This window comes from Triticum aestivum, chromosome 1A, assembly GCF_018294505.1.
Source record: "Triticum aestivum cultivar Chinese Spring chromosome 1A, IWGSC CS RefSeq v2.1, whole genome shotgun sequence".
NCBI lineage: Eukaryota > Viridiplantae > Streptophyta > Magnoliopsida > Poales > Poaceae > Triticum > Triticum aestivum.
In genome coordinates this window covers 129,967,059-129,976,955 of record NC_057794.1, presented here as the reverse complement: position 1 = coordinate 129,976,955, position 9,897 = coordinate 129,967,059, and positions in this window count along the sequence as shown.

Below are 9,897 nucleotides of genomic sequence, written 5' to 3'. Positions count from 1 at the left end.
GGCCAGAGGGTGAGGGCTGGAGAGCCAGTAAGAGCCCTGAGTCGCGATGCTCAGGTACCCCCCCCCCCTTTAACGTGTAAGTGGTCGGCATGGAGAAGAAGAGGTGCCGTAGACCGGCATCAAATAATCAAGCATGGTGGGTCTAACGCATAATCGGAAATAAACGCAAATGGGATACATGCCGCTGGGCCTAGCCCGAGCGGCTTGGGGATCATGCAGCCCGAGAGGCGCCCCCAACAAGGTAAGCTAACAACATGGAATAAAAAAGGGATACATGCCGCAGGGACGGATCCATGCGGCCTGGGAATAATGCAGCCCTGGGGGGCGCTCCCAGCTGGAAATAAAACTCGAAAGATGTCACCTTATGATGTTGAGGACAAAGGATCATTCGTGTAGCAGGCTCGGTGAGCTGCGGGAGCCGACCCTCACGAGCCCCCATGCCCAGGGGCCTCGGGAGGCTCCGGAGGCGCTGGCGGCTCCTCGCGGGCCATGTCCATCCCTGCCAGGGTTGTGGAACGCCTGGCCTCTCGTGCCTCCGTGATGCCCCTCATGAGGCGCTGGTACGTGTCAGCCGCGTTCGGCAAGCCGTAAGGCATGCGAACATAGCTGTGGGGTGGGCCTCCGCAGCGCCCCACTCGCGAGGGCCAGAAGCGCTCCAGAGAGGCCACTCAGTTGAGCCCTGGTATGTCGATGCAGATGCGCAGACCACCATCCTCCCCTGGATGGGGAGCCACTGCTGGTAGGCGGCGGCAGCCTTTCATGACTCTTGACTCCTGTAGCTCCTGAATGGCCTTGCTGACGAACTCCTGAGGGTCTGGATCTCCTTGCCTTGCTCTTTCTTGAGGGAAACGTGCTTTGAAACACGCCTCCATGTTGTGCCCAAGCACCTCCCTCATGACCCTAGCTAGGTCGGTGGCCCTCCAGGGGAGAGCCCCCGAGCCCTGCCTGAGGAGGGCGCTAGGCGCGCTTTCCTATGCGATGGAAGGAGGTTCCCTCTAGGCAGGCGCGGGCCTATAGGGGCCTGCCTCGTGAGTGGTCGGGCCGGACGATGTCTTCTTCTTTTTAGGGGCGGTCTCGGGAGGTCTCCTGCTTCCACGATCCGGGTCTTCCAGTGACGCGGCCTGAAAGGCTCATTCCAGGGAACACACCCGTCCTTCTCTTCACAGGGCACCATGATGACTCCGCGCTTCCTGGCATCTTGAGGACGTTGTAGCCGTGGTGAGTTACGGCCATGAACTTGGCCAGCGCTGGGTACCCAAGGATGGCATTGTACGGCAGGCGAATGTGAGCGGCGTCGAAGTCGATGAGCTCGATGCGGTAGTTGTCGCGTGCCCCGAAGGTCACAGGGAGGCGGACCTGCCCAATCGGGACCGTGGAGCCGTTGGTGATACCGGAGAAAGGCTTGGTTGGCTGAAGCTGGCTGTAGGGCACTTGGAGGTTGTTGAATGTCTCCACGGACAGGACGTTGAGCCCTGACCCGCCATCGATGAGGGTCTTGGTGACCACCATGTTGCTGACGATCGGGGAGCAAAGCATCGGGAGAACTCCGGCTGTAGACGCACACTTGAGCTGATCTGCTGAGCTGAACGTGATGGCGCACGCCGACCACCTGAGAGGGCGCGTGGCTTCGAGCCTGGGGAGGACTGCGTTTACTTCGCGGGCGAACTGCTTGAAGATGCGCTGAGAGGCTGGGGCTTGTGCCCCGCCCAGGATGCAGGCGATCGCGCGCGGCTCCTGGAAGCCCCCAGCCCCCTCGTCCTGGTGGCGGTCCTCGTTTCTCCTTGGCTGCGGCGGCAGCGATGGGAGGCCTGCGTTGCCTTGCGGGCGATCCTCGCGAGGCTGATCCCTCCAGCCTCCCTCGCGAGGCGGGTCTTGCCAGCGATCCTCGCGAGGTTGATCGCGCCACCCTTGGCGCGGGCCATGGTCTTCCCAGCGTCCTGCGTTCCTTCCTCCTCCTCGACCGTAGCACCGGTCACTGCGGTCAGGGCGACGGTCGATCCTTCCTTCTCGCACGGCTCGAAGCTCTTGACATTCGTTGGTGTTGTGGGTGTGGAGGTCGTGGTACACACAGTACCGGCTGCCCTTGGAAGGTTCGGGCTGATCTCTGCCCCGCTTGGTCTCTGGTTCTGCCGCGAGCACGGCAGCCCCCTTGCGCTTCACATCCTTGGCCTTGGGCTTCTTCTCTTCTGGGTCTGCGCAGGCAGCTCGAGGAGGGAGAGACACCCCTCCTCGGCCCTGGCGCACTTGGTTGCCAGGTTGAACAGCTCCAAGGAAGTGCACAGGTCTTCATGCATCGCTAGCTCCTCCTTCATCTTGACGTCGTGCACGCCATCGGAGAAGGCCGAGATGATGGCCTCCTCAGTCACCTTGGGAATCTTGAGGCGCGCATTGTTGAAGCGCTGGATGTACTTCTGCAGGGTCTCCCCGGGCTGTTGCTTGATGCGGCGCATGTCGCTCACGGCGGGTGGCCGGTCGCGAGTGCCTTGGAAGTTGGCGATGAAGCGGGTGCGCATCTCGTCCCAGGAGGAGATTGTGCCTGGAGCCAGGTTCAGGAGCCAGGTGCAGGCCCCGTCCTTGAGCGCCATGGGGAACCAGTTCGCCATGACCTTCTCGTCTCCATTGGCAGCTTCGATGCCTAGCTCGTAGAGCTGGAGGAACTCCGCAGGATCAGCCGTGCCGTCGTAGCGAGGAGGCAAGTCTGGCTTGAACTTGTTGGGCCACGCGACACTGCGTAGCTCGGCGGTGAAGGCGCGGCAGCCTGCTATGGCTACGGGAGGCCTTGGATGACGGGGAGCTTGGTCTTGCATGTCCCCACGCGCTGCAGCTGGGAGCAGCGCGGGGTCTTGACGCGCGGGAGCAGGAGCATGGTCGCGACGTGCTGGAGCAGGGAGCGCCCGGGCAGCTTCTTGCGGGCGAGGGACTTCTTGACAGCTCTGCTCTTGCCGCGCTGGTGCCTGACGGAGCGGGTTCCTCCCAGGGGCCACGCGCCTTGGAGCCATGGCACCATCCTGAGGAGGAGGCGGCCGGGGCGCCACCGGAGCTTCATCGCCCGCGCGGGGCGGGGTGCGGTGCAGCGGAACGGACAGCGCAGGAGAGCCCCTGCGGCGCGGATGAGCTCGGCGACGCGATCGAGCCATTCTTCGTAGACGTCGTTGACGGGACGGTAGCACAGGAGCTCGTTTGCCGCGATGAGTGCAGCCCGAGCCTCCATGGGCGCGCGGAGCGCGCGGGACAAAGATCCAGCTGGGGTGAGCGAGGGAGTTGCGGTGCGGCCGTCTTGCCGCACGGACGGATGCTGGGACGATGCTTGCTGCTCTTCCCCCGCCGGGCCGGTGGCGGCGTTGACGGCAGGTGACGGGGAACGGCGAGGACGCCCGCCGACAGTGGCCGTCTGGGCGACGCGGGAAGCGAGTGCGGCCTGGTGCTCGACGCGGGCCCGACGAGCGTCAGACATGGGCGTGATGGTCGGAGGAGAACGGGGTGGTGGAAGACGAATCCCGGCGCACCCCTACCTGGCGCGCCAAATGTCGGATTTCGGGTTCCAGCAGACCCTTGAGGTTCGAACACTGGGGTGCCCGCAGAGATTTCGCCTCCTACCTACCTGCACTCCTCCGCCTTGCTAGGATCTAAACTAAGAAAAGAACAACACAAGAGACACCGGGTTTATACTGCTTCGGGCCACCGTTGTGGTGTAATACCCTACTCCAGTGTGTGGTGTGGTGGATTGCCTCTTGGGATGATGATGATGAACAATACAAGGAAGAACAGCCTCGCGAGGGTCTATTCTTGGTTGGGGCGATGAACTGATGGGACGAGTTCAGTCACCTTTCTCTCTCTCTCTTTCTGATCGAAACCTCTCTCTAAAGAGCCTCCTTCTTCGAACCCCTTAGCTCTCTCCTCTCTTTTCTCCTCCCTCTCTCTTGCGAGTGGCTGACCCTATTTATACAGGCCCTGGTCCTCTTCCCAAATATCAAGCGGGAAGGGATCCAACAATGGCGGGCTAATTTGAAGGGGGACAGCTAGTATCAGCTATCCTGACAAAAGTAGTCTTTGCCTGCGCAAAGCTCTGGTGATGACGCCGTCTTGGGCTCCACGGTGACCTCCATCTCGTAGTCCTCCTGGTCTTGGTCTCGTTGCACCGAAATGGCAACCTTTGCCTGATGCCTTGGTACTCCGCGGCTATGCTTGCCCCCTTTGCACCAAAGAGGAAAGGAGGACACTGCGCGGGCTGGCACCAGCCTGGCGCCCTTGGTCGTCATGGCTTGTGTCACGGGCACCTCGTGAGGTACCCCGCCTTGGTCTCTCCGCCTCCTCGTGAGCCAGCCTGACGAGGCCGTGCCTGAGGAAGCTCCACGTCGTCCGCCCCGCGAGGCTTGGCCCCTCACGAGCGTCTTGGGTTTGTGTTGGTGAAGATGGGCCGCGCTGGGCCCCCCTTTGAGCCATGCCGCAGGCCGCAAGCAGTCAAGTATGGGGACCCCCGTTCCCAGAACGCCGACAGCAGACTTGATTTCTACCTCTTGATCCGCTAGCCGGGTCTTTGCATCAGTTAATTGAGAGCCCAATTCAGATAGGGTGTTCTACAAAACGTACACAGGTGTGTCAAGGCTTAAACTAAAAGTTATAAAGATTCAAGTCTCAAGTACTTTGCACTGCAATACTACTTGACACTTGGGGGCTAATGTCTGCCAAAACAATTTCTTATAACTCTTAATATTTCAAGTCCCAAGTACCTTACAAAGTAACAGCACTTGGCACTTGGGGGCTAATGCATGATATTCAGAAAGTTTCTCAAGATTAAGCCGGATTACAATATTTGTTGGGATTAGTAAAAGACAGCTATGAAGTTAAGTATCGGTTCATTTATGATAAATTGAGCCGGCCCTTGGGGACTACAGGTGAAGTTTACACTATTTTATTGGACTTTTTGAAAAACTTAGAGAGAAGATATCAATCTATATCATAAAGTCTCCAGATCATTCAGGTTCATCATCTGAAGACTTGGGGCTGGCGGAGTATAAGTAAACCGGAGAACATACCTCATATTTCAGCTGCAGTTGCTTGACCATCTCAATTTCTGACTCACGGCTGGAGTGAACATGGCTGAGATAGCCGGACAATATGTCACTAGCGTTCAGATGAGTGTAGTGAGATATGTCAAAACGCACTTTATGTCTTTCCAAGGCTTCTTGTTTAGCAGTGTGCCAAGCTAACACAGTAGGAGTCCCCGATTCAACAAAACGGTTACCAGTGACCAGAATGTCATGATCAGAAGATGATGGTTGGTTAGCTGGACTGGATGGTCCGGCAGTAGAGGGGTTAACTACGATATCATCAGCTGACAGCTCAGGAGGATCCAATTGAGTATTGGCAGCCGGGTCTTTTGGTGCTTCAGTTCGAGGGGGATAAGTTGGCATGGCCGGTTCAGGCACAAGGACTGACGGGTCTTCTGTCGGTTTAGTCACCTTGGCCTTCTTGGACTTGCCTTGGCCACTAAGAAAGATGTTATGAGACAATCAGCACAAAGATGCAGTTTGAAAGACATGGAGGAAAGATGCTTTTTTTCAATACCCAGGGGCAGTCTTGAAGGCCGGAAATTGAGTCTAAGATGAGTCGCCAGAAGAGCAGGACACCTCCTGCAAAGATAAAATAAAGTTAGTAATGCAAGGGAGAAGATCCATTAATGGAAAGTAAAATATGAAGATAAAAGAGACCTCATTCTGGCATTTTGAGGAGTTTGTTGAAGAACGGAAGGCGGTTCATCGTCGTTCCGGGCCTGACGGCGGCTCTCATGTTGCTGCTTTTTCAAAAGAAAATGAGGGTCCAAATAAGCCAAAGGGTGTGAAAACCTTACTTTCCGGGTTACCAGTCGAACTTTCTGTCTTGGAAAATGGGCTGAGTCGGAGGAAATAGTTACCTCTTCTTCTACGGCTAACTGGCCCCTGTGTCGTCCTGGCAATAGTCAGTGTTAATAAGATTATTAAAAAAACTGGCCAAGGGAGTCAAGGGCTACATCTGACTCAGAATCATCGTCAAGCTTCAACAGGTCCTCAGCAGTGCTCTTTTTCTTTTTGGACCTCCGGGTCATCTTCTTGGTGGCTATGGTGGCAGCTCTGGCCTTCTTGGCAGCTTCATGATCATACTTGGCTTTCCAGAAGTTAGATTTGGTCTGTAAACAAGTAAAACAAGATGGAGGGTCAGGCAAGCATTTAAAACTGCTAAGGAAAATATGAAGAGAAAAAGGTCAGGGGTTTCTTACCTCCAGCGCCGGGTTAAGTTTGCAGAAAGGGTTTAACCCGACTTTGTTGCAGTCTTCATATTTGCCGTTCACCAGAAGGGTCGAAATTGAAACAATATCTTCTTCAGTTAGATGAACAGAGTTGTGACGAAGAGAGTCATCTGGGCCTCCACCATATTCATACATCAATTTGGATCGGCGGCTTAGAGGGATGACCCGCCACGAGACCCAGCAGTGAGTCAAATCAACTCCGGTTAAGCCGTTCCCCAGTAAGGCGTTAATCCTTTTAATTGATGGAATAAGCTTTTTGCATTCGGCGGCAGTAAGCTTGTCAGGGAGTGCAAACTTGGAATCTAGACGATTCGCGCGATAACCCGGCAGTGGTTTCTCATTGGCTGGTGAAGTGTCTTGACAGTAGAACCAGGTCAGATTCCAGTCTTTGGGATGACTCGGCAAGACTATTAGAGGGAAAAAAGCGCCCTGTCGGCGCTGAATTGAGATGCCTCCAAGTTCCAAGCTAGGGCCATTGGTACACTCATTCTGGCAGTTCAGATAAAAATACTCTTTAAAGAGTTCCACAGTCGGTTCTTCTTGAAGGTACACCTCACAGAGAACTTGGAAATTGCAGATAATGGATATGGAATTGGGCCCGAGATCTTGAGGGTGGAGTTTGAAAAAATGGAGAACATCTCTGAAGAACTTTGAGCCGGGTGGTGAAAAGCCCCGATTCATGTGGTCAGAGAAGACAATAACTTCACCATCTTTTGGGTTAGGTCGTTCCTTGTCCGGGTCAGGTGCACGGTAAGACATAACATTCTTCCCTGGCAAAAAACCTATGGTGAAGAATTCCTTCAGGTTGTCCTCAGTTACTATGGAAGGGACCCAGTTGCAGACGGTCGGTGCTTTTGACGGCATGATGATCAAAAGACGAACTGAAAAGAAAAGTAATGCGTCAATTCAATTCAATGGTGAAATTAACAATTAAATGATGATGGTGCAAATAGGTAATGGCGGCTTAAGTAAGGGCTAATGTCATATAAGGGAAAAGTAAGATGGCGTCATAAGCCGCCATGACTACAGACATTTGAAGGAAACCAGAAACAGAATTGGCTAAATGTTGAGGCAAACAAGTTTCCTAAATTCTTGATATTATTCTGGATCAAGTGGTCGTTCAAAATGGAAAATATTATAGACCTAAAAGTCTGGCACAGATGAGTTTGTGAGCTCTAATGAAGCCTTTTTTACCAGAAGAAGGAATCTACTAGTATCAAGGATGGGTGCAAAACAACTACCGTACGAGTATATGTTTCTTTTTGGATCAAGAAGAAGCTGCAGTGGAAGAACTACAAGGAAACCGTGACGAACTGTGAAGAACATGCAGGAAACTTAGAAACCCTAATGCGGATCTGAGGAGCAGGAAGGTGAAAACTTACAACCACGGATCTTCTACGGAGGTTGCCACCGTTCTCTGGACCGATTCAGGTTGATGCAGCAGCCAAGGTTGACTGAGACGAGGAGCTCTGCGACGGCGGCGGGGCTCGAGCGGCGGTAGGGTTGCGAGAGGAAGAAGACGAAGAGAGAGAAGAATGAGAAAGACTGGGGCGTGCCTATTTATAAGGGGATAAGTGAACAGGCGGGCGCCAAATCAAGGAAGACCCAAATAATGACTATCCAACTAAACGGATGCCTCGATTCTCGGAAGACATTAAAAGATGAAGATCTGTTGAGGATGACGTCATAACAGTCTTTTATGTTTTCAGAAGATGATGTCACGGCGAGTTACAAAATTTTTACAGAGAGAGGAAGATGGATTTCCTCTAAGTATTGAAGATTGACAAAGAACAAAGTTCAAAGTCAACCTAGGGCCTAATGTTGGGAATATAGCTACCAGGTAAGACCCGCCCAAGAGGGGCCGGGTCAGCCCCGATGGTGGGTTACAAAAGAAGCCCAGTAACATTCAAGGCGATAGTTTATTAAGACTTATAGAAGGCCTAAGGCCAGAGGCGGCTTAAGGCCCAATATTGTAAACCGCCGTATGTAAGGAAAGACTTGTAAAGAAAGGCATGTAAAAGAGATCACCAAGCCGGACATGTTTTATGAGCCGTCCGGGACTATGTAGGCTGCCAGGCGTCAACCCGTGTATATAAGGGGACGACCCGGCGACGGCTTAGGGCAAGAGACAACAATTCGAAGCCAGGACAAGCATATTCGCTCCCTGGTCTTCGAAACCCCAGCAATTCCAAACACAACTAGACGTAGGCTTTTACCTTCATCGTAAGGGGCCGAACTAGTATAAAACTTCTCGTGTCCTTTGTCCCGATTAACCCCTTTAAGCTTCCTAGTTGCGATGGCCCTACGACTAAGTCCTTTTGCTAGGACATCTGTCATGACAATTTCATGACATTTTTGCTCTTGTTTGCATAAATAAGCTTAAACAGCACCCAGGTTTTCAGCCAACATTATAACTAACCATGCCCACAATAACTCTTAAAGATTATATTAACGCATATCAATGACATAATCAGCTAGCGAGCAATAATAAGGTATTCAAACGGCAACACATTGTTAAAACAACCATGATATAATATGACAATAGTGGTATCTCACTAGCCCTTTCTGAGACTGCAAAACATAAATGCAGAGCACCTCCATAGTTCCAGCAGCGACTAAACATTGTAATTCATGGTAGAAAAGATCCAGTCATGATGCACCCAACATTAGCTACACACACTGCATAAGTCATGACAGCAGTGCTCTCAGGTTCTAGCGCTTGTTTTAGAAGGTGATGGCACAACATAAAAGTAAATAGATAGTCCCTTCGCAGAGGGAAGTGGTGATTTGCAGAGGTGCCAAAGCTCAAGTTTTTAAAATAGAGGTAAATAATATTTTGAGACATGCACCCTTCTCATTTACTTGACGACCAACAGTTATCAATATCTTCCATGCTAAGCATGCTAGTGGCGGTTCCCAAGCGGTAAAAGTAAAGGTTTTGACTCCATTGGGAGTTTTTGTTCGATTATTTGTAAGCTTTTTCTGTTTGCAGTTTGGGACTGGTCGTCCCTCGTACCACCCTTTTCTCGTGCGATGGCGAGTGAATAAACACTTGACCTGAGAATAACCCGCTTAGCATGGAAGATACCGACCACCTCCTTTCGTTCCATGAACGATCTAGGCACACAAAAAGGATATATTTTTAGAAGTTTTTAGAGGTGGCGCATGCAAATTTACTTAGGACGGCAGGGTAATACCGCATATAGGTAGGTATGGTGGACTCATCTGGAATAACTTTGGCTTCAAGGTTTTTGATGCACAAGCAGAATTCCCACTTAGTACAGGCGAAGGCTAGCAATTAGATTGAGAAGCGGCCAGCTAGAGAGCAACAACGGTCATGAACATGCATTATGCATAAGTAACATTGGACACTAGCATGAGTAGGATATGAACACCATGAACATAAATATCATAGAGGCTATGTTGGTTTTGATTCAACTATATGCATGAACATGTGCCAAGTCAAGCCACTCGAACATTCAGAGGAGGATACCATATCATCATACTACATCACAATCATTTCAACGCAATATTGATATCCAAGATAAATCATTATCCACTAACAGCTACTTATGCATGGCATGAGAAACTATAATCTCTAATTGTCATTG